General features: G+C 53.0%; 1 long non-coding RNA gene across 3 annotated transcripts in view; it reads right to left on the bottom strand.

The window, feature by feature from the left end:
- LOC122686931 overlaps positions 1-20,520 on the bottom strand; it is a 304,515-nt gene extending 283,995 nt beyond the window's left edge. For 2 of the 3 annotated variants that reach the window (XR_006338952.1, XR_006338950.1), the window contains exon 1: positions 20,048-20,480. This is a non-coding gene — a long non-coding RNA (uncharacterized LOC122686931). Of the gene's footprint in view, positions 1-20,047; positions 20,481-20,506 lie in introns of those variants that run through there. The other variant, XR_006338951.1, reaches the window with a different exon arrangement.
- Between the last annotated feature and the right edge of the window lie 2,274 nt (positions 20,521-22,794).

The raw sequence follows: 22,794 nt of genomic DNA, 5'->3' as shown, positions 1-22,794 counted from the left end.
GAGCGCACATTCATTAGGAATAAATATAAAACACAGATGTAGGGTTTAGAAATCCACTCCGTAAGTTCAGCCTGGGTGTCAACGTAGTTGACAGCGGTAGTTCTCATCAAATAGGCCTCGTCAGGCTTGCCGACCATCAGTAGAGACCAGGGAAGCTACAGGAAGCCGCCGGCTAAGCTGAGAGCAGCCCAGGCTCTGAACCTCGGCTCACGAAGCCCTCTCTGCTCTCCCACATCCAGGGCCGGACGCCCAGCCAGGCCCAGATTTCAGGAGAAACATGGGCAAGAGGGAGACGTCTGAAGGTGGGTCACCATGGAAACCATCCCGGTGTGTTGTTAAAGGAAACACGTTTCACCTGGAAAGAGGGGCTTCTTCACACCCATGTGCTCCTGCATGTGAGACCAGACTGGACCTGAGGAATCAGACCAACAGAACAGCCAGCGGGTGGAGGCGGAGAAGGCAAGAGCTCCGGAGACCACAGAGACGCGCCTTGCCATCAGAGCCTCCAGACCCCTCCTTGCTGGAGGAGGACCGCCCTGGCAGAGAGTGTTCCCGCTCTGAGAGCACAGGATGTACAGAGCTCAGAGGGAAGGACCACGGGATGCTTTCAAGGGAGGATGTTCACTCAGGCCTGTCTCAGGGCCCATCTCGACAGAAGCCCTGCAGCCTCTGCTCACAGACAGCTCCTGCCCACCATCAGCCTTCCACGACTGCAGACACGCTCCACCAGAGGGATACGGAGTTCTAGCAGGACCCCCCACCTCGGCCAAAGCCAGGTCTGCGGACACAGGAGCCAACGTGCGCTTCAAACCACGGGCCTCGCCACGTCCGGCAGGCTCTCACCTCCCAATCCAGGGTCCTCCCTGACTCACGGCATCTGAAGAAAGACGTGCTCGGTGACACCCCAGCAGCCCATCCAGTTCCCTGGTGGTTCGGGTGGTAAAGAAGCTGCCTGCAGTGCAGGAGACCCAGGTTCGATCCCTGGGTCGGGAAGATGCCCCGGAGAAGGGAATGGCTGCCCTCTCCAGTATTCTTGCCTGGAGAATCCCATGGACAGAGGAACCTGGTGGCCGCAAAGTCCACGGGGCCGCAAAGAGTTGGCACAACTGAGTTCTAACACATAGCAGAAGAGACACTGCTTCTTACAGACTCTCTTCTAGAACATTTCCTGGGAATCCAGTCCCATGGTCTTCAGGGTCAGAACCCTGCCATTCTCGGCTTTGGGATGTCAGGTATTGGCCTTTGGAAAAACCACTGCACATTTTCAAGATCAAACAGGGACGAACAGATTGGCAAGCGGCTTCTGGGCTGTTGAATGCAGAGACAGAAAACATTCTGGAACCGACGCCCAGAAAGAACAAAGCCTGAGTGTGGGATGTGGGTTTTTATGCCAGAAAATATGGGATCCAAGCAGCCTCTGGATGCGTTGCTGGGTGTCTGCTGGCAGAACCTTTGTTGTTTCCGATACAACAATGGTAAGCGTCCTCTCTGTTTGCACACGGGTTAGTTAGCGTCTGGGATGGAAGCAGAAGGCACAAAAGAAGTCCTCTGTCGTTTCGAGACAAATGACTCGGATATGATGAGATGCAGAGAGAAACCTAATTAGTTCTTCTGGGCCCTGGAGAGCCGGCCCCTCTCTCAGATCCAGTTCCCAGATTAGCCCAGAAGGAGGCGAGTGGAGCAGACCCACTCATACCAATAGGGACCCCCCAAGGAACGGCCACCACCGCCAGGCCAGTCAGACCCCTGACCTGCTGCCAGGTGGCCCCCCTGCAGGCCCGGCTGCCCACCTGCCCTGCGCGCCACTCCCAGCTTTCCCGGGGTCTGCTCCAGCAGGACTGACGATGGGCCATTCCGGGAGACTTCCTGTCCGACGCTGGACGTGGTGTGTGTGGGTGCTGGGGGTGTTTGCATGTATTTGTGTGTATGTGTGCACCTGTGTGTTTGTGCATGTTTGTGTCTGAAAGCTTCTGTGTATGTATATATTTTGTGTGTGCCTGAGTGTGTATTTGTATATGTGTATATATGCATTTGTGTGTTTGTGTATATGTGTTCGTGTCTGAAAGTTTCTGTGTGTGGAGTCTGTATTGGCACGTGTGAGTGTGTATGTGTGTGTGTGTGTCTATACACCCACTGGACAGGCACACAGAGGCACAGACCCCCTTTTCCTCCTCTGGCCTGGAGACCAGACTCAGGCTGCAGCCTCTGGGCCTGCTCCGTGCAGGGTTTAACCAAGACCTCCAGCCTCAGGACCAGGCTTTCCCAGCGCCTGCACCACTGACATCCGGGACCAGGGGGTCCTCGGCGGGGCCCGTCCTGTGCGTCCTAGCAGCGGCCCTGGCCTCTGTATGCCGGGTGCCAATACCATCCCTGATGTGACCGCCCCAAGTGACCCCAGATCCTGCTGTGTCCCTGGGGCAGAGCTGCCCCCACTGAGGACCACTGTCCGAGACCTGCCACGTGGTGGGTGAGAAGAGACAAGGAAGAGAAAACCAGGCCGAGGACAAGAATACCCCTCGCGCCCCGAGATGGAGGAAACAGAAGAGCCACGCCCCCTGCAGGTCCCCGCTCCTCCCTGCGGTCCCTCCTGGGTCCCCACTTGGTTGTCTAAGAGCCAGAGGAGAGCAGAGCTTCACAGGAGATGCGCCTGGGGCCCCCCTGGAACACCCAGCAAAGGGAGACCCATGGATCCCCAGATATTTGAGGAGATCCAGCCACACCAGAGATAAAGTGCCAGATAAGCACAAGGGAGAACAAGCGATTAGCGGACACAGCTAACTCAGAAAAAAATACTAGGGCTTTAAAACTTTCTATTTTCAAAAAGATTCAGTATCACACTGAGCCCATGGGTGGGGGGAGGGAAGTGGATAGTATAAGGAAAGTACTGAACAGGAGGAAAGAGCCTTTAAAGGCGAAACGAAAGCAAAAATTAAAAGCAAAAACTTAACACAGAACATTAAGGAGGTAAAGCTTTGGAATTCTTCTAGAAAACAGAACAGTAAGAAAAACAATCATAACTCAAAAGCTAAAGAAAAGTTGAGGAGTAATCCATATTAGATAAATAGATCCAGAAAGGAAGACTAGAGGGAACCATCCAGGGACTTCCCTGGGGGTCCAGTGGCTACGACTCCCTGCTCCAATGCAGGGGACCCAGGTTTGATCCCTGGTCAGGGAATTAGATCCCACATGCTGCAACTAAAGATCTCATGCGCGGAAACAAAGATCAGAGATCCCGCATGACCCAGTGCAGTCAAATAAATAAGCATTTAAGAAAGAAAAAATAAAACCACCCAAGAAATAATATTAACACAAGAAAATATCTCAGGACATTTCAGAAAGAGCCTTCGCCCATCAAGTGCCAGCGGAATGAGAGTGAACGGTCAGAAGGTCGAAGATAAAGAAAAGATCCTCAAAATGTCCAGGAAAGAAACCTCACGGGTTCCCCACACTCCTTTCTGCTGCCCTCCGTCTTACAACCATCAGTTATCAGAGAACAACGGAGCCAAAATTGTCAGCTATGGTGCGTTTCTTTCAGGCTAGGCTTGCATATCCAGCTGAGCTACAATCACATGGAAATATAAATGTAAATATAAAGAACTTTACCCTGGATGTCTACTCTTTAAAAAAAAAAAAAAAAGCCAACAAGCTGAGAATATGTTCCAGAAAAACAAAGGAGTAAACCAAGGAACAAGTCTGGTTATGCTCATTAATTTTTATCTTTCTCCCTCTCCCTCCTGAGAATGTTCATCCATGGTTAGACTGGCGTGGGTTTCGGTGAGTGGGTAGTATTTATAAAAGCAAGTCCAGGGGAGAAACAGAAGGAAAAAAGATGTGAAAGTTAGGAATGAACACATGAATTTTTAAAAATTGCTGATATCTACATAGCCTCAACATAGATTTGAAAAGTCTGAGTAGGAATTTTGGTTATTTTCAAATAAATTATTTCTTTGGTGGAATGCCTTCCTTTGACCTCAAGTTTTCTATGAGATGAGACCACATGGGTCATGTTTTCTAAGAATTATAAATTAACAACACTCATTTCACTCTCAAACCACAGATTATATTATTAAAAGAAATATGAGGTCAAAAGTCATGGAAGAGGGGCACATGATATAGGCGAAATCAAGATACAATATTTTATTCTTTTAATCATAAAAAAATGTATGTTTACAGGAAGAGTTTTTAAAAATCTGAAAGATAAGAATAATTGCAAATATATACATGCTAAACAACAGAAGATAAAAATAAAATGATTTTTAAAGTAATGTTGAAAAAGCATTTAAAACTCATAAAACAAAACAAGAATTAGAGAGCTTTTCATCTTGTTCTGTGCTCTGGAATAGCTTATGTAGCATTATCACTGAATGTTTCTTAAAATAGGAGATCTTCTCAGCAAAGTTGATGATTACACCCTTGAAATCCACTCTTTTAACCAATGCAATGATGCTTGAAATTGAAATAACAAGTATCCATATTAAAAACTGAAAATTATACTATTATTTTCAGATATGAATATGATTACAGGCTCAGTAAATTCAAGAGACTCAACAATAACAGCAACTACAATAATAAAACTACCTTAACTAATAAGGAATTAACAAAACACCCAGACTCAAAACAAACCTACCAGAACCATGAGTGCTTCTAAGGCCACTCTTCCACCTATTTTTAATGGTTCAGTGTTCTTATAGTCTCTCATTTTGTCTGTTTTCAATTCCACTGCACAGTGTTACATCATCATCATGGTAATAATAACCAGGGTTCATCAAGTGCTGACTATGTTCCAAGAAAGTATGTGACAAGTCATATGGATTGTTTATCACATATACTTTTAATAACATTCCATAAAGCCTTATTTTTGGCATGTGGCTTAGAATAATTAAGTTTAGCAACGCTAAACCACACATCCCTCCCCCAGGCGTCTCCCTCCCCGACGCGTCTCCCTCCCTCTGGTGTGTCCCTCCCCCAGGCGTGTCCCTCCCCCAGCTGTCTCCCTCCCCCAGGCGTCTCCCTCCCCCAGGCGTGTCCCCTCTCTCAGGCGTCTCCCTCCCCCAGGCGTGTCCCCTCCCCCAGGCGTGTCCCTCCCCCAGGCGTGTCCCTCCCCCATGCGTGTCCCCTCCCCCAGGCGTGTCCCCTCTCTCAGGCGTCTCCCTCCCCCAGGCGTGTCCCCTCCCCCAGGCGTGTCCCCTCCCCCATGCGTGTCCCTCCCCCAGGCGTGTCCCCTCCCCCAGGCGTGTCCCTCCCCCAGGCGTGTCCCTCCCCCAGGTCCCCTCTCTCAGGCGTGTCCCTCCCCCAGGCGTGTCTCCCTCCCCCAGGCGTCTCCCTCCCCCAGGTTCCCTCTCTCAGGCGTGTCCCTCCCCCAGGCGTGTCCCCTCCCCCAGGTTCCCTCTCTCAGGCGTGTCCCTCCCCCAGGCGTCTCCCTCCCCCAGGCGTCTCCCTCCCCCAGGTTCCCTCTCTCAGGCGTGTCCCTCCCCCAGGCGTGTCCCTCCCCCAGCTGTCTCCCTCCCCCAGGCGTCTCCCTCCCCCAGGCGTCTCCCTCCCCCAGGCGTCTCCCTCCCCCAGGTTCCCTCTCTCAGGCGTGTCCCTCCCCCAGGCGTGTCCCTCCCCCAGCTGTCTCCCTCCCCCAGGTTCCCTCTCTCAGGCGTCTCCCTCCCACAGGCGTCTCCCTCCCCCAGGCGTCTCCCTCCCCCAGGTTCCCTCTCTCAGGCGTCTCCCTCCCCCAGGCGTCTCCCTCCCACAGGCGTCTCCCTCCCACAGGCGTCTCCCTCTCCCAGGCGTGTCCCTCTCCTAGGTGTGTGTACAGGTAGGCGTCTTCCTCGGAGGTGACCTGGGCCTTCAGCCCAGCCTTCTCAGGCTCGTCAGTAACTACGGCAGGAAGTGTGCTTATGGGAAGGGCCACCTTATGAAACGCTGCATCTCCACAGGAAGACGAAGCGCTGGTCCTCCCCCGGCCTGTGAATCCCAGCGCATGGGCACCACGGTCAGGGTCCAGCAGGGCTGCGGTCTCCCTCTCGGGATCATCCGCACCAGCACCTTCCCCTCCGCCGCCTCGGGGATCTCTAGCTCAGCGTCTTTGCGACGCTGATCCGCAGCGTTTACTCAGAACGTCTCTCTCGGCGCTTATTTTTTCCTCACGCAGCTGATGCTCTATTTTTGACGCTCCTGTATCTGGTGTTTCTCTCACCGCCTCCCGCGTTAGCCGGCAGGGGGCGCCCCGCCGATCGATGCGAGCGTCCTCCAGCGTCTTCAGGGGCGCAGGGGGAGGGCTGGGGGCGGGGAGCCCGGGGGCAGCGCCCGGGGAGCAGACCTTCAGTTCTAAACTTAAGGACGAGAAGGGCTGTGGCGCGGAGCAGGCCGGAGGCCAGGGCCTGCCTTCCCCACCCCACCTGGGCCAAGCGGAGGCCGCCCCCTGCCTCCTCTCTCCCTCCGGCTTCCCAGATGGACGTCCTGGTAAGTCAGAGCGACACTTCACGGTTTCCTCCCCAGAGCGCGGGACCGGAATCTGATGAGGGGGAGATACCGGACAAACCCAGACTCAGAGACACTCTACCAAGTGACCGGCCTGGCCTCTTCAGAAGCATCGAGAAAGACAAAAAGTGTGAAGCACAGTTACAGATCCGCAGAGGTGACTGTGGACGAAGAAAAGTATATCGGCGGAGGACACGATTGAGACAAAGGACAGGATCTGAACGTGTGCTATCGATGGCATTATTGTTGGTCAAAGTTTAATGCATTGATTTTGATGATTGCACGGAAACCATGAGGGGTGAGACCGAGATTCACACAGAGAAGAGGGCGTCAGTGTGAAGGCAGCGACAGAGATGGGGACATGTTCTTACAAACCGAAGGTTATCAGTCACACCAGAAGCTGGGGGGCCAGGACAGAGTCTCTGCCACAGCCTCAGGAGGGACCCACGTGCTGTGTGTGGCAAACAAGCAAAGCAGTGTGTGTTCAGAATTAACCGCGGTGGTTCTAAACTATTTAAATATATAAACGTGGCCAAGTCATGAAAGCAAGTCAATCACAGAACAACCTCTCCTGCACTAGTATGGCTTCTTCCATAAGATTAAAGAAAGTAAAAGTGTTACTCGCTCCATCGCGTCCGACTGAGACCCTCAGTCGTGTCCGACTCTGAGACCCCCCAGTCGTGTCCGACTCTGAGACCCCATGGACTGTAGTTTGCCAGGCGCCTCTGTCCATGGGATTCTCCAGACAAGAATGCTGGAATGGGTTGCCATTCCCTTCTCCAGGGGGTCTTCCCCACCCAGGGATTGAACCCCCGCCTCCTGTATTGGCAGGTGGACTCTTTACCACTGAGCCACCACCGATCAATCCAAGGAACTGCCCGGCCTCTTCAAAGACGTTAGGGTCAGGACGGACCAGAAGCACTGAGGAGCTGTTCCAGATGGAAGGACACTCTCAAGACATGACCCTCAGCGTCATTCCCGATCAGGATCAGCCTCTGATGGGAAACGAACGCCCAAAAAGGACGCTGCTGAGTCAGTTGGAAGCACCTGACAGTCTGGGACCGAGATAGCTGCTCCAGGGCCTCGCTTTGCGGCCTGAATACCCCACGCCCGCTGAGGGCTTGCGGAAGCTTCCTGCCCATCTCCTGGATTCCTGACTCGGAGTCTGGGCGGGGCGGGGCTGGGAATCTGCATTTCTAACACGTTCCCAGGAGACGCTGCTGCTACAGCTGGCGCAGGGACCCCACTTGGAGAACCAACCATCGGATTAATGACTTGCCAGGGGTCAAGGTTAAATTTCCCAGTGTTGATTATTAAACCATTTGGTTGTGAAAGGATGTCTTGTTTTTACTAAATATACTGGAGTGGAGGGACTTGACTTGATTTCAACTTAAATGGTTTGAAGAGGTGTGTGTGTATATGTGTGTGTATTCATGTGTGTTCATATGTACATATATGTGTGTGTGTGTGAGTGTGTGGAGAGGACAGCTGGTAAAGAGCAGTGCAAAAGGTAAATAATGTCCCTGTCCTTCATCTGCCGGCCTGCACTCACATGTCTTCCAGCAGATGCTCTGCAGACCAGGCTGTTCTGTAATCACGAGGGAGAGACAGACACCAGGGCCTAAAAGCTTCCACTGCTCCCATGACTCCTCCTGCCACACCCCTGACGAGGCATCGCCAAGCCGCCTGGATCACGCAGCCCGTCTACAGCCATCTGAAGACCTGCACACACAGGGGCTGCTCTCCTGCGAGTACTGAGGGGCCGGCAGGTACTGAGAGTGACCTGTCTTCCCACAGGCTCCGGTTCCAGGGTGAGAGGCCACTTCACCTCCAAGAGCCCACACCCTGAGTGGACGGCTCAGGGTGCAAGCCCTCAGTCTGGAGGGCCTTCCACTTCATGCCTCCACCCTGATCGTTACGCAGCACTGTTAATGACCTGTCCTGTTATTCTGCTGTTTCTCTGTGAACTAACCACCCGGCTCCCACACCCTGTGGGGAAAATTGCACAGGTTTTTTTTCTGCTTTTGAGATCAGAGGCACTGAGCAGGCTGAAAAGCGACATTACGAAGTGTGGGGAGATTTGTGCAGGAAGAGCGCACGTCCAAGTCCAGAGTTAATGCTGGACAGAAAGCAAACGTGGGCAAAGCCGCAGGCCTGGGCAGAGGTGCACGCGGGTCTCCCCAGGTTGTGGATTGTACCTGGGGAAACTTGAGGGCTGTGCTGAGAGCCCCTGCAAGCAGGTGCCCCAGGGATCTCACCTGGCTAAGGCCTTGTGCCTCCCTGAGAGGCAAAGACATGAGGACACAAAGCAGAACCCACGCGGCCCCGCACTGAGCCCCCCAGTGAGAGGACGGGGCACCGTGGACCTGCGCCCAGAATCGCCTCTGCAGGCTCCTCGGCTGCAGAGAGCAGGAGGGGGCTCCCGGACCACAGCCGAGCCGTGGGGCGCACTGGTCCATGCAGCTCCCTCACGTCCGTCTGTGTCCGGAGGGACTGGCCCCCAGAGCCCCCGTGACCCCTCTGGTCAGCTGCGGCACGCCAGGACTGACACACGGAGCCACACTCCCAGCCTGAAGATGCCCAGAAGCTGAAAGCCCTCCCAGCTTCTATCGTTCACTCATTCATTCATTCATCTTGCTCCCAGAAGGGCCCCTTACATTTGTCCCTCGTCAGGTTTCAGACGGGGAGGGTGGACATGAGCTCGACCGCTCCCCCTGCTCTCGGGGGTCAGGCAACGTGGACATCACTAGGAGAGCTCCCCACTGGCCGTCGGCCGGGGGTTTCAGGCCCTGCAGGCAGCTTCCGCCGGCAAAGGTCCTGACCTCCCAGCTCACCCCTTGAGAGCAGCGCCTTTTACTCTCTCCTCTGCAGCCCACGCCAGACTGGCAGCAGAGACCACCTCCCACAGAGGAGGAATCCTGCCCCCCAGACCCAGCTCCACAGGCTCTGCCGCCCCCTCCTCTGCACAACCATCATCCTCCAGAGGGAAGGCTCCTCTGACACTGCTTACGCTGGCAGGGACCAGAACATGGCATGATGGGAAAATCTGAGCGTGCTGTTGCCTTCGGAAGTCTTAGCACCTCAAGCCTTCTGACTCCCTCAGCTGTCAAACCAGCCTTCGACAGGAAGATCCCCCACAGAGAGAGAGCCAGACGCACAGAGGAGGAAAGGAGTGCGCGTGCAGAACCGACCGTCTCTCCTTCGACCAGTCCTAAGCGCTCTCTCCGCTGTTTCTTACAAAAGGGTGGCAGCTGCTTTATTTTTCATTTCTATGTCAAGTCTGGAAAGTGAACTCTAGTAGTGTATTCCCTTACTCAAATTATGTTACTGTTGGAGAAAAATGGAGACTCTGTGGGATGTTTTGCTCATTCTGCCTTCAGTTGGTTTATGTTGCTCAAGAATTTCATGGTTATTCCATCCATGGAAAACCCAGAATTGTCCTTGAGGCCTAAAATTGTACATTCTCTTGCTGACGTGGACAAAAAGCATACATCGCAGGCTGAAGGTAATGAACACCCTTGAAAACTCTTGATGATGCAGAGTCTTTAATAGATAACACTCCCCTCAAAGTTGTAGTCACTCACTCGCTAGTATGAACTAGTACCCACTCTTTCTAGACCTAACACCCAGTCACGGCTGCAGCACATTTTTCTCCCTCAGCTCATCTCTTCTATTTAAAATCGCTAGCCCCATGTGTCCTGAATGTTTACTGTCTTCCTCGGAAAGCAACAAGCAAGAATGCAGACTGGCAAATAGTTATCAGTACCAACTGTGAGGAGGGCGCTGTGTTCAACGCAGGGGCAGATGGCAATCCGTTCCAAATGCTGGCATCGGTCTAAGCACTGGCTTCTGCTTTTGAAGGGCGTTTCCAAACATTGATGCAAGCCTGTTGTTCATGACAGCAGTTTAAGAATTTGTTGCTAATGGTGATGATTTGCATTGAATAAAAGACGGTGCTGTAAAGCTGACTGACCGAAAAGCCCCTCGAGACACGTGGTGGAGGGCCGCGCTGACCACATTCTGCTCTCCCGTCCTGCAGCGGGGTCACCCTGAGCGAGCTCACGAGCACCCCAGCCCTAGCTTCTGTGTCTGCACCTGAAGGAGATCTAAACCTGCCTCCTGGGGCATTCCTCATGTCCCAGAGCCCCTGCTACGGAATTCGAGACATAACGAGAAATCCTGAGCTTTATATATGTCAGCGGACACCACGGGGCACAACACCCAGGGGTCTCAGGCCAAATGCAGCCGGAGTCCCAGGGACAGCCGTGTCCTGGGGAGGGCACGCGAGGACGGCGACCACACTCACCAGGGCCAGGCCCCTCGCTGGTGCCCCCGATGCAGGGACCCGGTCCCCAGGGGGGAGACTGTGTCCTCCTTCCTGGGGACACTCCAGAGCAGAGGGCCTTACCGCGAGGGGGCAGGCAGAGGGTAGGACACCCCCAGCACCCAGGATGACTGTTACACGGATATGAAGCTAACAATTCCACAAGCCAGAAACATAACCAAGACCTGACGGGAAGGCTCAGCCCGACTCGCTCCTCCTGAGCTCGGGCACCGGCTCTGACCCCCAGCTCCGGGCCCTGGTCCCTTCCGGACGCACAGAGGCCAGAGGTGGCCTCATCAGCGCGCCATCCAGGGCTCCCCGCCTCCTCCTTAAGGGTCCTCATCCGGGCCGGCCCATGGGGGCTGGGGGGGAAGGGGGGTGCCCGGATCCGTGGAGCGGGTGTGACAGGCAGGCAGCCCCGCCGCCAGCATCCTAAAGGCTTCCGAGGCCTCAGCGGCCTTCAGGCACAGCACCAGAGGTCTCGGGCACACCATGCTGTCTCCAGACTACACTGCGGGAACCCTGGGCAGAGCCTGCCTGCCAAGGCCGGGGAGAGTTGGGGGTGTCTGAGTGCCCACGTCCAGGGGGTCAGCCAGTGGATAACCTGCTCCAACAGTCAGTAGCCACATGTTTTAACTTTTGCATCTGTTTACTGTGACCTCACTTTCCCCTGAGGCAAAAACAGGTCTTCTTACAAAGATGACGTATTCGCCACACAAATCTGCAAGTGATGAGCGTGGCAGGTCACGTGGAAGGAGTGAAGCTCTCTCGGTGTGAATCTCAGTCCTCATCACCAGGCGAGGCTGTTTTCCTTCTGGCTATGGGCTTCCCAGGTGGCGCTAGTGGTAACAAACCTGCCTGCCAATGTAAGAGACGCCAGTTTGATCCCTGGGTGGGGAAGATCCCCTGGAGGAGGAAATGGCAACCCACTCCAGCATTCTTGCCTGGAGAATCCCACGGACAGAGGAGCCCGGTGGGCTACAGTCAGGGGGTCACACAGAGTCGGACACGACTGAGCACGCACGCACGGTCAGGAGGGCCCCTCCATCAGTACACCCGGCTGTATGGGTCAGCGTGTTTCAATGCAGAACAGATCAGGGAGGGTCAGCAGACACAGGGCAGATCTGTGCTCTCAGGAAATCCAGGCCCAAAGAGATCCAGATAGAATATCTGCTTATTCATAGTCTGATGAGTTGGGTGTTTTTTTTTTTTTTATTTTCTCATATGAAAGCAAAGAGATTTCAGGTCAAAAAAAGAGACTATAAGGATCACATCAGATATTAAGATCAACTGCTTTTGGGTGATTTTTACTATTTTTTGAGCATTTTAAAATTTGCATTAACGAGCTTATATTACCTTTATATACAAAGTAGCCTTTTGAAAGTTAAGGATTACAGGGTGAATTTTATATGACAATAAGTGTTTAATGTCACATCAGGGCCCCCACGGACCACCTGGTAGGCAGGAAGAGGGCTGAGGAGGAGACTGGGCCCCATGCCCTCCAGGTGACCTTCCCAACACCCAGAGGTTGAATGCCACCTGGTGAGGACCCGCCCCCACCGTGAGGACCCGCCCCCACCGTGAGGACCCGCCCCCCACCGTGAGGACCCGCCCCCTACCATGAGCACCCGCCACCACCGTGAGGACCCGCCCCCCACCATGAGGACCCGCCCCCACCGTGAGGACCCCGCCCCCGCAGCCTAGGCCCGGTGCTCGGCCGCAGAGTCTTGCCCAGAATTCTCAAGGTGGCGCCACCCTCCTTCTTCGGGTACCGTCAGAGAGCACCCGTTCCTCGTCTCTGCACAGACTGTTTTCTGGAGCATCCTTGGTCACAGAACCCGGCTCCATGGAAGAAGGAACCAGGCTGTCTGGTGACGCCAGGGCAGCAGGAGCAGAAAGCAGACGAGCGCGGTCTGCCTCTCTGGAGCGAGAAGGAGGGCCCGCAGGTCCCGAGAGCCCGTGCAGGGGCTGAGCGCCTGGGTGAGGGCCGCGCGAGGCCGCGGATGGCATAGCGCCCCAAGAAAGCTGACGGCCCGGGGCCGCCCTCGGGTCCGGCCTGAGCGGCACGCGTCTGGAAGAGAATTAGGGCGAGAGGCGTTCTACAAATGTAACGGGAAAGACGGCGGTTCTGAGAAGACGTTTGGTTTGGATTTGACGCTGGATCCTGAGTAGAGCTGATCTCCTTCCAAGGGAAGGGTGAGAGATTTCAAGTCAATTATCTTCTTTTTGTAAAGACTGTTTGTGCCCAGAATAGAAGACAAAATGTTTTGTCCCTTTCAGAATGCAGCAATTTGTGTCTTTTCTGAACATCCAGTGTTCTGGGGGTGATTATGAGGCTTTATTGCTTCAAGATGCTGCCTGGCCCACATCTTAGTCTGAGAGATTTGACTAACATCAACCGCAACAGACTCACTGTGGTTCCTCCTTCCTCAGCATCTCTGGGAGAAGGATTCTAGGAGATGGATATTCATCAATAACTAATCCAGCTATCCCTCCCTCCTCAGAAAGTCAACAAGTCCGCAAATAATTCCCTAATTATTGAAGAGTCGATCAGATTGATTACCATGACCCATCAAATCAGAGATGCTAAAACATAAGGACGTTCACAGTAGAAGCCGAGGGGCAGCAGTAAGACTCAGCGTGGACTGAGAGCTCTTCCTGTGCTCTGGGAATACCAGCACCAGGAGTGTTAGCTCACTGCGTCCTCAGGACGGCCCGAGGGGTGGGTCTCATTGTCCAATCGTCCCAGACAGGGAGAGCCAGGCTTCAGAAGGCAAGGGTGGCCAGTGCCTGCTGTATCCAGGTAGGGGGACCCCTGAGCCTCACCTTTGTCATCCTGCCTCCCCCTGAAGGTACGTCCACCCTCTAAGGGCAGATTGGGCCTAAATTCCAGTTTTAATTAACGTTTGTGCATGCTGAGTTGCTGCAGTTGTGTCTGACTCTGCGACCGTATGGCCTGTAGCCCACCAGGCTCCTCTATCCTTGGGACTCTCCAGGCAAGAATACTGGAGTGGATTGCCATGCCCTCCTCTAGGGGGTCTTCACAACCCACAGATGGAACCCGCTTCCCTTATGTCTCCTGCATTGGCAGGCGAGTTCTTTACTACTGGAACCACCTGGGAAGCCCCATTGAGGTTCAGCAAAGTCCAGGTGTTGGCTAACTTGAATTAAGCTCCATTGTAAAGACCAGTAGCCCTCGCTGAGGGCAGTACTTGCCAGTAGTGGAGTAAATGTTGACACACCCTAATATCTGGGCTGCGCTGGCCCACGGAGACGCAGCCCACGCCTCCACAGCCTGACCCGTGTTCTGAGAAGGGCACAGCCAGGGGCCACGGAGCCCTCTGTCCTTGGACCAGGGCTGGAGGGCGCCTGCCTGAGCCCCCACACCTCACAGGTCGCTGCCCGAGTCGCCCCCAGGCAATCCCACCCCAGTGGACGGTGACCAGGGGATACAGCCCCTGGATCGGCCCCCACCCGTCGTCAGGTGCTAAGACCTGGAGTCCCGCATGCGGAGGGGCGAGCGCCCCAGCCTGGGCCTGTGCGGGCCGCCTCCCGCCCGGCCTCCCCAGGAGGGAAGCAGCGGCTGCTTGGGGGTGCGGATCGGCGGGTCCAGGGCTCAGGAGTGGTGTGCACGGCCGTGGCTCTGGGGCCAGCTTACCTGAACCCACCAGGTCCAAGCCTGCCAAGCCCCCGAAGGTGAGGTTTCTACATGCAAACCAGGCCTTCAGTGATCCTTAGAGCGTTTTCTCAAGGAGGAGGCAGGACCCACATTTGGTGGCTTGATTTATAGCTGAAACACCAAGACACATGGCCCGGGGGGCTGCCTTGGCTCTCTCGCTCTGGCCCCATAAATTCTAGAAATGGGGAGCCAATCCTGCGTGCTCTGGGGCTTGGCTATATGCTTGTTGGGTGCTTAACCCTGGGAATCAAGGATGGTGGTGGTGGTGGCTTAGTCACTAAGTCGTATCCAACACTTTATGACCCCATGGACTGTAGCCCACCAAGCTCCTCTGTCCATGGGATTCTCCAGGCAAGAATACTAGAGTGGGATGCCATTCCCTTCTCCAGGGGATCTTCCCAACCCAGGGATCGAACCCTTGTCTCTTGCATTGACAGACAGGGTCTTTACTTCTGAGCCACCAGGGAAGCCCAGAAAAAAAGGATGTAAGGATTTAAATGACCCCAGGAACAAGTCACCCATTTATTTTCAGCTGAAGGATATAAGGCCCAGAGAAGTAGCCAGGGTCAGGAATGGAAGCGGTGGGTGGATTCAAATAATCCAAAATCCAAGAGGATGAAAAGCAGATGTGTTCAGGCAAAGGTAACCATCCATTTTTAAGCATGAGCATGACCTGGGGTGACCGCCCAATGCACGGTCTTTATTTGACACCCAGAGATGTGATGGGGCCACTGCCAGGCCTCCTTCAGTTCCTTTCACTGTAAAGTTACATCTTCAAAATCTGTGCTTTAAACCCAAGAATAATAGCAAAAACATTGTCCAGCAGAACTCGACTACAGTTATTTAAGTAAGACCAATTGTACAGATGATTCATGTTATGAAACACACCTTATACATTTTCTTTAAAATTAACTTCATTATAAAGTAATGCTGAGAAAATAATTAAAACTAACTCTAATAATCCCAATTATTAGCTCCAGAAATAAGCAAACTCGTAAGCCTTCAAACATCGTCTAAAGGACATCAAAACCACAGTGTAGGAAAGACATGTTCTCTTTGTTGGAAACACACACAGGATGTTTCTAGAGTGCTAAGACCCCCACCAACTGAATGCTTTCTCCCAAGGCCAGGAGTTTTGATGTAATAATTACATCTTTTTATATTTTATATTATATTTTACTGTTGCTGTTCAGTTGCTAAGCTGTGTCTGACTTTTTCGACCCCGTGGACTGCAGCACACCAGGCTCTTCTGTGCTCCACTATCTCCTGGCGTTTGCTCAAATTCATGTCCATTGAGTCAATGATGCTATCAACCATCTCATCTTCTGTAACCCCCTTTTCCTCTTGCCCTCAATCTTTCCCAGCATTGGGGTCTTTTCCAATGAGTTGGCTCTTCCCATCAGGTGGCCAAAGGATTGGAGCTTCAGCATCAGTCCTTCCAATGAATATTCAGAACTGATTTCCTTTAGGATTGACTGGTTGGATCTCCTTGCAGTCCAAGGGACTCCCAAGAGTCTTCTCCAGTACAACAATTCAAAACCATCAGTTCTTCAGTGCTCAGCCTTCTTGATGGTCCAACTCTCACATCCGTACATGACTACTAGAAAAACCACAGCTTTGACTATATGGACCTTTGTGGGCAAACTAATGTCTCTGCTTTTTAATATACTGTCTAGGTTATTATATTTTACATTATATTTTCATTTTTCAAAAAGAGAAACATGATATTTTGAGAATTTATCCAACACTTTCCAAAGAATGCTAGAGACATTTCTTCACTGTCAAGATAAAATATCTCAGATACCTAACAGATGGCCTTCTGAATAAGATACACTAAGGAAAAACTAAAACCAAGGTAAAATGTAAAATTGCATATTTTCAGGTTTATCTTTCAGTACTACGAAGTTTGTCTGAATCAGCTGGAGGAGATTTAGGCATTAGGTTTTTGAGATGTGTGCTTGGGGTAAGAACACAGTGTAAGTAGGATCTGAAAACATTGCGTGTCTGCCGTGAACAAGAAACAGCCATCTGCAAGCAATCTCTTAGTTTTTCGCAGCAGAAGACCCAAGGGGATGTCCCAAGTCATGACGGCCTCATGCCAGACCAGTGAGCTTGGAAAGGTGGTTGCATACAGCGGTAGAAAAGCATTTCACCCAGTGTTCTAGAGAGAGGAAGGTCATGTAGCACAGACTAAAACAGAAAAAAAATAAAGAAACCCTCGAGATGCAATTCTTGACAGATAATTGTCTGCATGATGCCCTTTGAAATGGCTGACACAGGCTGCCAGCACTAAAAAAGAAGTGCCTGTTTTTTTAACCCAACTTTTACTTGTCTCTTTTTCTAATGATCAAAGCTCATTTGTTTCATCTACATTCTGATTCCCTGAAAAGTAAAAAATATACATTCAAACATCCCTATTACAGATGAACATACACTTTTTTCCTTGTGGAAAACCTAGTATGGCCCGGGGGACCACAAGCCACTTGACAATCCAGAATTAAAAGGCTGAAACGATGTTGACGGGAGGAGCCCATCGACAGGGCTGTAAATCCGGGTCAATCCGGGTCATTTGCCTCCTCACAGAATCCATCCGCCTGTGTTAGGTCACGTGTGTGGACAAGGCCGGTCATGCGGGACACTGACCCTTCCTCGGTGGACATTCCCCCCCCACCCCCCACCCCCCCACCCCACCCCACCCCCGCCTTCGTTCCCCCTCCTCCACCTTCTTAGTCAACTTACAGTTTCTAAAACACCGTCAGAGGAAACTAACTCATCTCACGCCTGGCAGAAACTGCGTGATGGGACCAGGCCGTGGGGTCTCCCAGCCCAGAATCCAGCCATCTGCCCAGAGTGAGGTGGGATCGTCCAAAGTGAGCTAGCACCTGGGTTCCAGGTGAGCTCCCATGGGCGTGGGGATGCCGGGCTCCCTGTCTCCATGGAAACCAAGGAAGCTGGTCAGGAGGCAGCCCCAGCGAGTCGGGGCCTTGAGGCTGAGGTGGACACGACCCTGGTGGTTCTCCCGCCTGGAGACCGGAGACTCCGCATCGCCACGCGAGGCAGGATGGAGGCATCACGACCGTGATGCGGGAGTTGGAGCGGCTCCTGGGGAGGAGCTGGCGGGCCTCCAGCGGGACCCCTGCCGCCGCCGGGGACAGGTGTGGGGCCTGACCTGCCCGAGCTCCGCTAGAAGGGCTTTGACCAGCCCCCGAGCCCCTCAGCCGCTCACTCCCCCACCCCGGAGGCCCGAGCGCTCCGGAGGAAGTGAAGGGCGCTCCGCCCGGCGCTTGAAGCTGACACGGGGCCCCCGGGCAGGTGGCTCCGTGGCCCGAGGTGAAGCCAGAGCCCAGACTGCGGTGGCAGAGCGGCCTGGCCCCGGTGACCCCATCCGGTGTGGGGGAGGGCGCCTTCACTCTGCTGCGTCCTAGGGGGCCCAGAAGACACCTGGCGCCCACCCCTCTTGGGACACCTGGTCTCCGCCTCCTGCCCGAAGGGCCTCTGGGGCCAAATGTCCATCAGGCTCAGTTTAGGTGCCCCGGGCAGGGGAGGGGCTGGGGTGCCCGCAGTGCCCGGGGCGTCCCTGTGACCTGCCCGCCTGACAGCGAGCATCCTTCCAGGGGGGCATGGAGGAGACACACTGGCCGCAGAGGCGGGGGCGAGACAGATCACTTGCTTTTCTCGTTTTTAAGTAACTGGAGAGAAACCAGGCTCAAGGCCAGGGCCCAGGAGCCTACCCGCTGGGTGGCCAGGCCCCCCACCCCCCACATCAGACACCCCCCACTCCCCACTCTCAGCAGGGGCCTCTCAGGTGGAGAGAACAAAGCCACACTGGTACAACAGGAATTACAGAGAAGATATATCAAGGCCACCAAATAGTTAAAACGCAGGAAATCAAGAGTTTTCAGGTTGAAAACATGCTGTGATACGTGATCAATAGTTTATGTCATGAATAAAATCTCTTTCTTCACCGTGTCTCCCACAGTGGAAATACACCACGAACTTTTCCTTATCATTTCCTTTGTAAGTCAAAAGCTAATTCTTTGACAATTAGCAATCTTTTCTTTTGCATCAATTTAAGTTTAGCATTAAGAATAAAGCCCCACTCGATGCAGCTGTGAGCGGGAGAAAGTAAGAAGGAACTTGTCAGGGTTTCTCTGACGAAGTACATAATAAAAGCCAGAAGAACCCTGGCGTTTATTCCCCCAAAACCCACGTGAAAGAGATTTTAAAATCAGAATTTACTTAGCTGCTCATGATATTGAAAAGCACAGAACACTAACCGCAGCAGAATAAAATACATACAATTAGAATCCTCATTTTGAAAGACTTCAAAGAAAAGTAATGTTTGTTAGAGCTGAAACACGTCGAGGTGTGTTAAGGAAAGCACGAAAATATACGTCCCTGTAAACTAATTGGATAATGACATATATTATCCCAACTGTCAGCTTCCACTGTGCCTTTAAAAGTTCCTTTTGTTAAGCACACAATTTCATCATTAAAACACCAAAACAAGGCAAAAATACCTGTTAGCCAGCCCTGAACCTAGCACACACCCCTGCCTTATCTCAGAGCTAATGATACCCCACGCTGCTCACGTTTTCTGTTCGTTTCTGTGAGGCAGGTTCAGGGTTTATTGATTCAGTTTCCCCGAAATGCAAAGTTTAGTAGTTTAAAATCACACACCACGGTCTCATTTCAGTGTCTCCCTTTGCCAGCTCTGAACCCAGGATGGAGTCTGCAGAGCCCTCAGGCAAGCCAAAAGATCCTTGTTATTCCGTGGGATCCTCACCCCAAAATAAAGGTAACCCAGAGTAAGACTGCCACCATCCAGCACACAGTGAAAACCCAGCGAGAAGAAGGACTTTGTTCCAACCAGGGCAGACTCTGCCCGCGCCAGCCTGTACGCTCTCAGCAGCCAGACGGCTCTCCTTTCTTCCTCTGTCCCGGAACCATCCTCAGAGCCAGACACTGGAACTTCAAAAGCAGCCAGGAAGGATTCCCCGGGGGACAGTGAGGGCATGCTAGCAGCAGGGACGTGCTCACAGTCCCTGGGAAAGGGGGGCAGAAAGTGACCTCCAGGGAGCATCTCCCCCCCTGGCTGGCCCAGCACCCCCCAGCACCCCAGTCTGGATCTGGGAGCCCCAGGGCTATCTCCACAAACCCAGCCAACACCAAGGGTGGGGCTGGCACATGTTTTTGCAATCCCCCAAACAGAACTTTTCAGCAACTTGAGACAGAGAGTGCAAGTCCCGGCTGCCCAGGTAGCAAGAGTGATGTGAGTGCCGATCCAGCTGCAGGGCCCTCCTGCCCCCAAGAGTCAGCCCTCTCCCTCCACTCACACCGTGCCCTGGCAGGCCCCAGCTCGGCCCGCTGGCCAGCACACCCGGCCCGGCTCCCTCCATGCCGGATACAGGGCAGAGCCTCTGTGGCCCCCGGGAGCCCCCGACCCAGCGGCGGCCACTGCAGTTCAGACAACCAGACCCTCTGCCTCCAGCCCCAGCGCTCAGCAGAAGAGGCCTGGCCCGCGGTGCCCCCACCCCCCCAGGACACCCCCTCCTGCAGGGGGGACCAGCGCCTACCTCCCGCGCAGACGTCCAGCTGCTGTCTGGTCCGGGCTCCCGTCCTCGTGGGGCCGCGAGGCGGCTCGGAGCAGCCCAGGCGTCGGGGGCGGCAGGCAAGGTCTCCCGGCTGCCGCCGCCGTGGCGGCGATGGGCACAGCTGGAGCCCGTCCACGAGGAGCCAGATGCTGTGCGGCAGCAGCAAACCAACAAGCAAGTCGAGCGGAGGGCCGTTTCTGGAGGCTTCCGAGAGCTGGGCACCGCGCGGCGTCTCCGCCTTGGATGGCTCCCGCCGGCTCCTGCTGCTGCTTTTACTGTACCATAATGCACTAGGTCTGGCTTTTACCCTATTGAAAGAACATGAATATATTATTATCCACACAAAAGAGCAGGTTATTGTTTATGAATTACCAGCCTTCCCAGCAACAAAGGCTATTTTCATAAGAAAACTCAATTTCATTTTAGCTCCAATTTGATTACCAGCTGAAGAAAAGACGCTCTGCTCCTAACCCTCAAAGGATTTTTATTCATACCATTGAATGGGCTTTATTGCTTCCTTTTCAAAACTGACGTAGAAAGCTTTTAGAGTAAAACATTGACAAAAAATTATTGCGCTGCTATTTTGCGCAACCACGGAGCTGAAGAGGGCAATGATTTCGCAGCCATCCTTCACTGTACTTCAGAATAGCAGAGGCTGGAATTAATGACAGACCAGAGAGAGGAGGCGAGCCCAGGTCTCACAATACACGTCAAATCTAAATGATCACCATACATTGAAAAGCCCCCAAAAAAGCCACAGCTGATTGATTCACGGCTTTCACAAGAAAGACAGGCTTGAAGAGTTTATTGCACCACAATTTACTTGGAATTATCATAAAAACGAGTGCAGAGGCTGAATGTCACCCCAGCCTGCTCTAAAAACACACACCCAGGGACAGAGTTCAGGCAGACATTGTCGCCTCTCAGGCTGGAGCGGAGGGCGGCTGGGTGGCCAGGAAGAGGCTCCATGTGCTCTTAACATGTAGAGCCATGATTCGAGCTCTGTGGGGGAGAATGCTCACTCCCACACACCCCGGAATATTTGTCCACCTTCATCATTTAAAACGGAAAAGACTCTCGGCTGGGAACAATGGCCCGGTGTCCTGGAGGCTGGACGCCTGCTCCGAGAGGGGCCGTCCACCCTGGGGCTGCCCTGGAGGGCGCGGGTCTGTGGGCTTGTTGCTTCCATCCCCCGGGGACACGGGAAGTTTGCAAGGGCTCAGTGGCCCACGAAAGTGGTTTGGAGGCAAATGTTTAAATAACTCAGGTTGTCGCTAAAACGTCTCTCTCCACATGCACTCTTTCCATTAAAATTCGAGTAATAACGCCTAAGCTGGCAGGATTGCCAAAGAAACCTGCGCTTGACATTATGCAAATAGAGTCTGCGGTGTGATAACTTGGCTCTGGAGGTGCTGGGGCACGGCCGGCTCACGTGGAAGCCTCGGGTGGGATCGGACCAGCCAAAGCCAAGCAGATGCCCCTAGAAATCTGCTGGCCAGTCAGCAAGCCAGCCCCTTCACTTGCTTGTCTACCTGACACCGTGCAGTTTACAGGTAAAGAACGTGTCATGCTCAATGTTTTACTGGAAAACAGTATTGATACTTTAGAACAAATTAACCAGAGAGTAACACAACCCCCCATTGGCCACCACACTTTTCAAAGACTGCTGAACTCAACACGGAATACAAGGGTTTTCTCTCTTCTCTCCGAGTCAGGCTTCCGAGCCTCCCTGTCCAGTAGGAGTGAGGGTTTCCACTTGTAATAAGTCATTTTCCATGACCTTCCCATCATCACCATGTCTGACCACCAACAGTGGAGGTTGATGATGTCAAAGCTAATAATTAAAAAGCCGAGCTTCCGCCAAGCACTCATGTGCCTACTGATACCTGAGCATTCGGAACTCGGTTGACAACAAAAGTCCAGATAACTAATTCCAGTGGCACCTTCCTCAGGGTTTCCTGACTTTAAGACCTAAGGTCAAACGTTCACAGTAATTGTGTCCTATTAAGTCACCGTGAACTCTGAATTAGCAAATGCTGACCATGGTTCCTGGGGACGAACAGGGAGGTCTGGCCAGCTTCTGGCCACAACACGTCCACCAACCCATCACCACGTGACCTTGTTTTGTGTGTGTTCTGTTAAAGACACCTTACAGGATACATATTGATGCTCGTTCACACGGAGCCTGCAGCCAGCAGCCTGTGACCCGGGCCTGAGGGAGGCTCCTCTAATGAACGTACTGTCCCCAGGAGGCACAGAAAGGCTTCTCAGACTTTGGAACACCATGCTCACTCCAGCATTGTGCCTGGGGCCATTTAAGACAGCAAAAATCACCCAAAACCCACAAAAACTTGAAACATGTGGCTCTAAGGCTATGCAAAGGCCACATGGTTACAGTGAGAAAACCAAAACAAGAATCAGCTACCGTCTCATCTGACCTGAGCTGGGGACACATACGTTGATTGATACATATTTTTTGCCACCCTGCACACGTCCATCTGTGAGAGACCTGCTGAGGTTACAAATAAATGTGAGCCAGTAGGCGAATTCACAGACACAGAGTCACGGATGACAATCACCTTCACTGTTCCTTTTTGGACATAAGGCCGTTTGCAGTTGAGTCCAGAAAGCTAAAAACTGAACTTTTTCCCCCAAAATGCAAGTATTGACGCCCCAACCCTGCTGTGACTGTACTTGGAGATGGACCTTTTAGGAGCTAAAAGGTCATG

Source organism: Cervus elaphus, chromosome 30, assembly GCF_910594005.1.
Source record: "Cervus elaphus chromosome 30, mCerEla1.1, whole genome shotgun sequence".
NCBI lineage: Eukaryota > Metazoa > Chordata > Mammalia > Artiodactyla > Cervidae > Cervus > Cervus elaphus.
The sequence above is the reverse complement of the archived record's forward strand: the minus strand, read 5'-3'. Positions and strand labels throughout refer to the sequence as shown.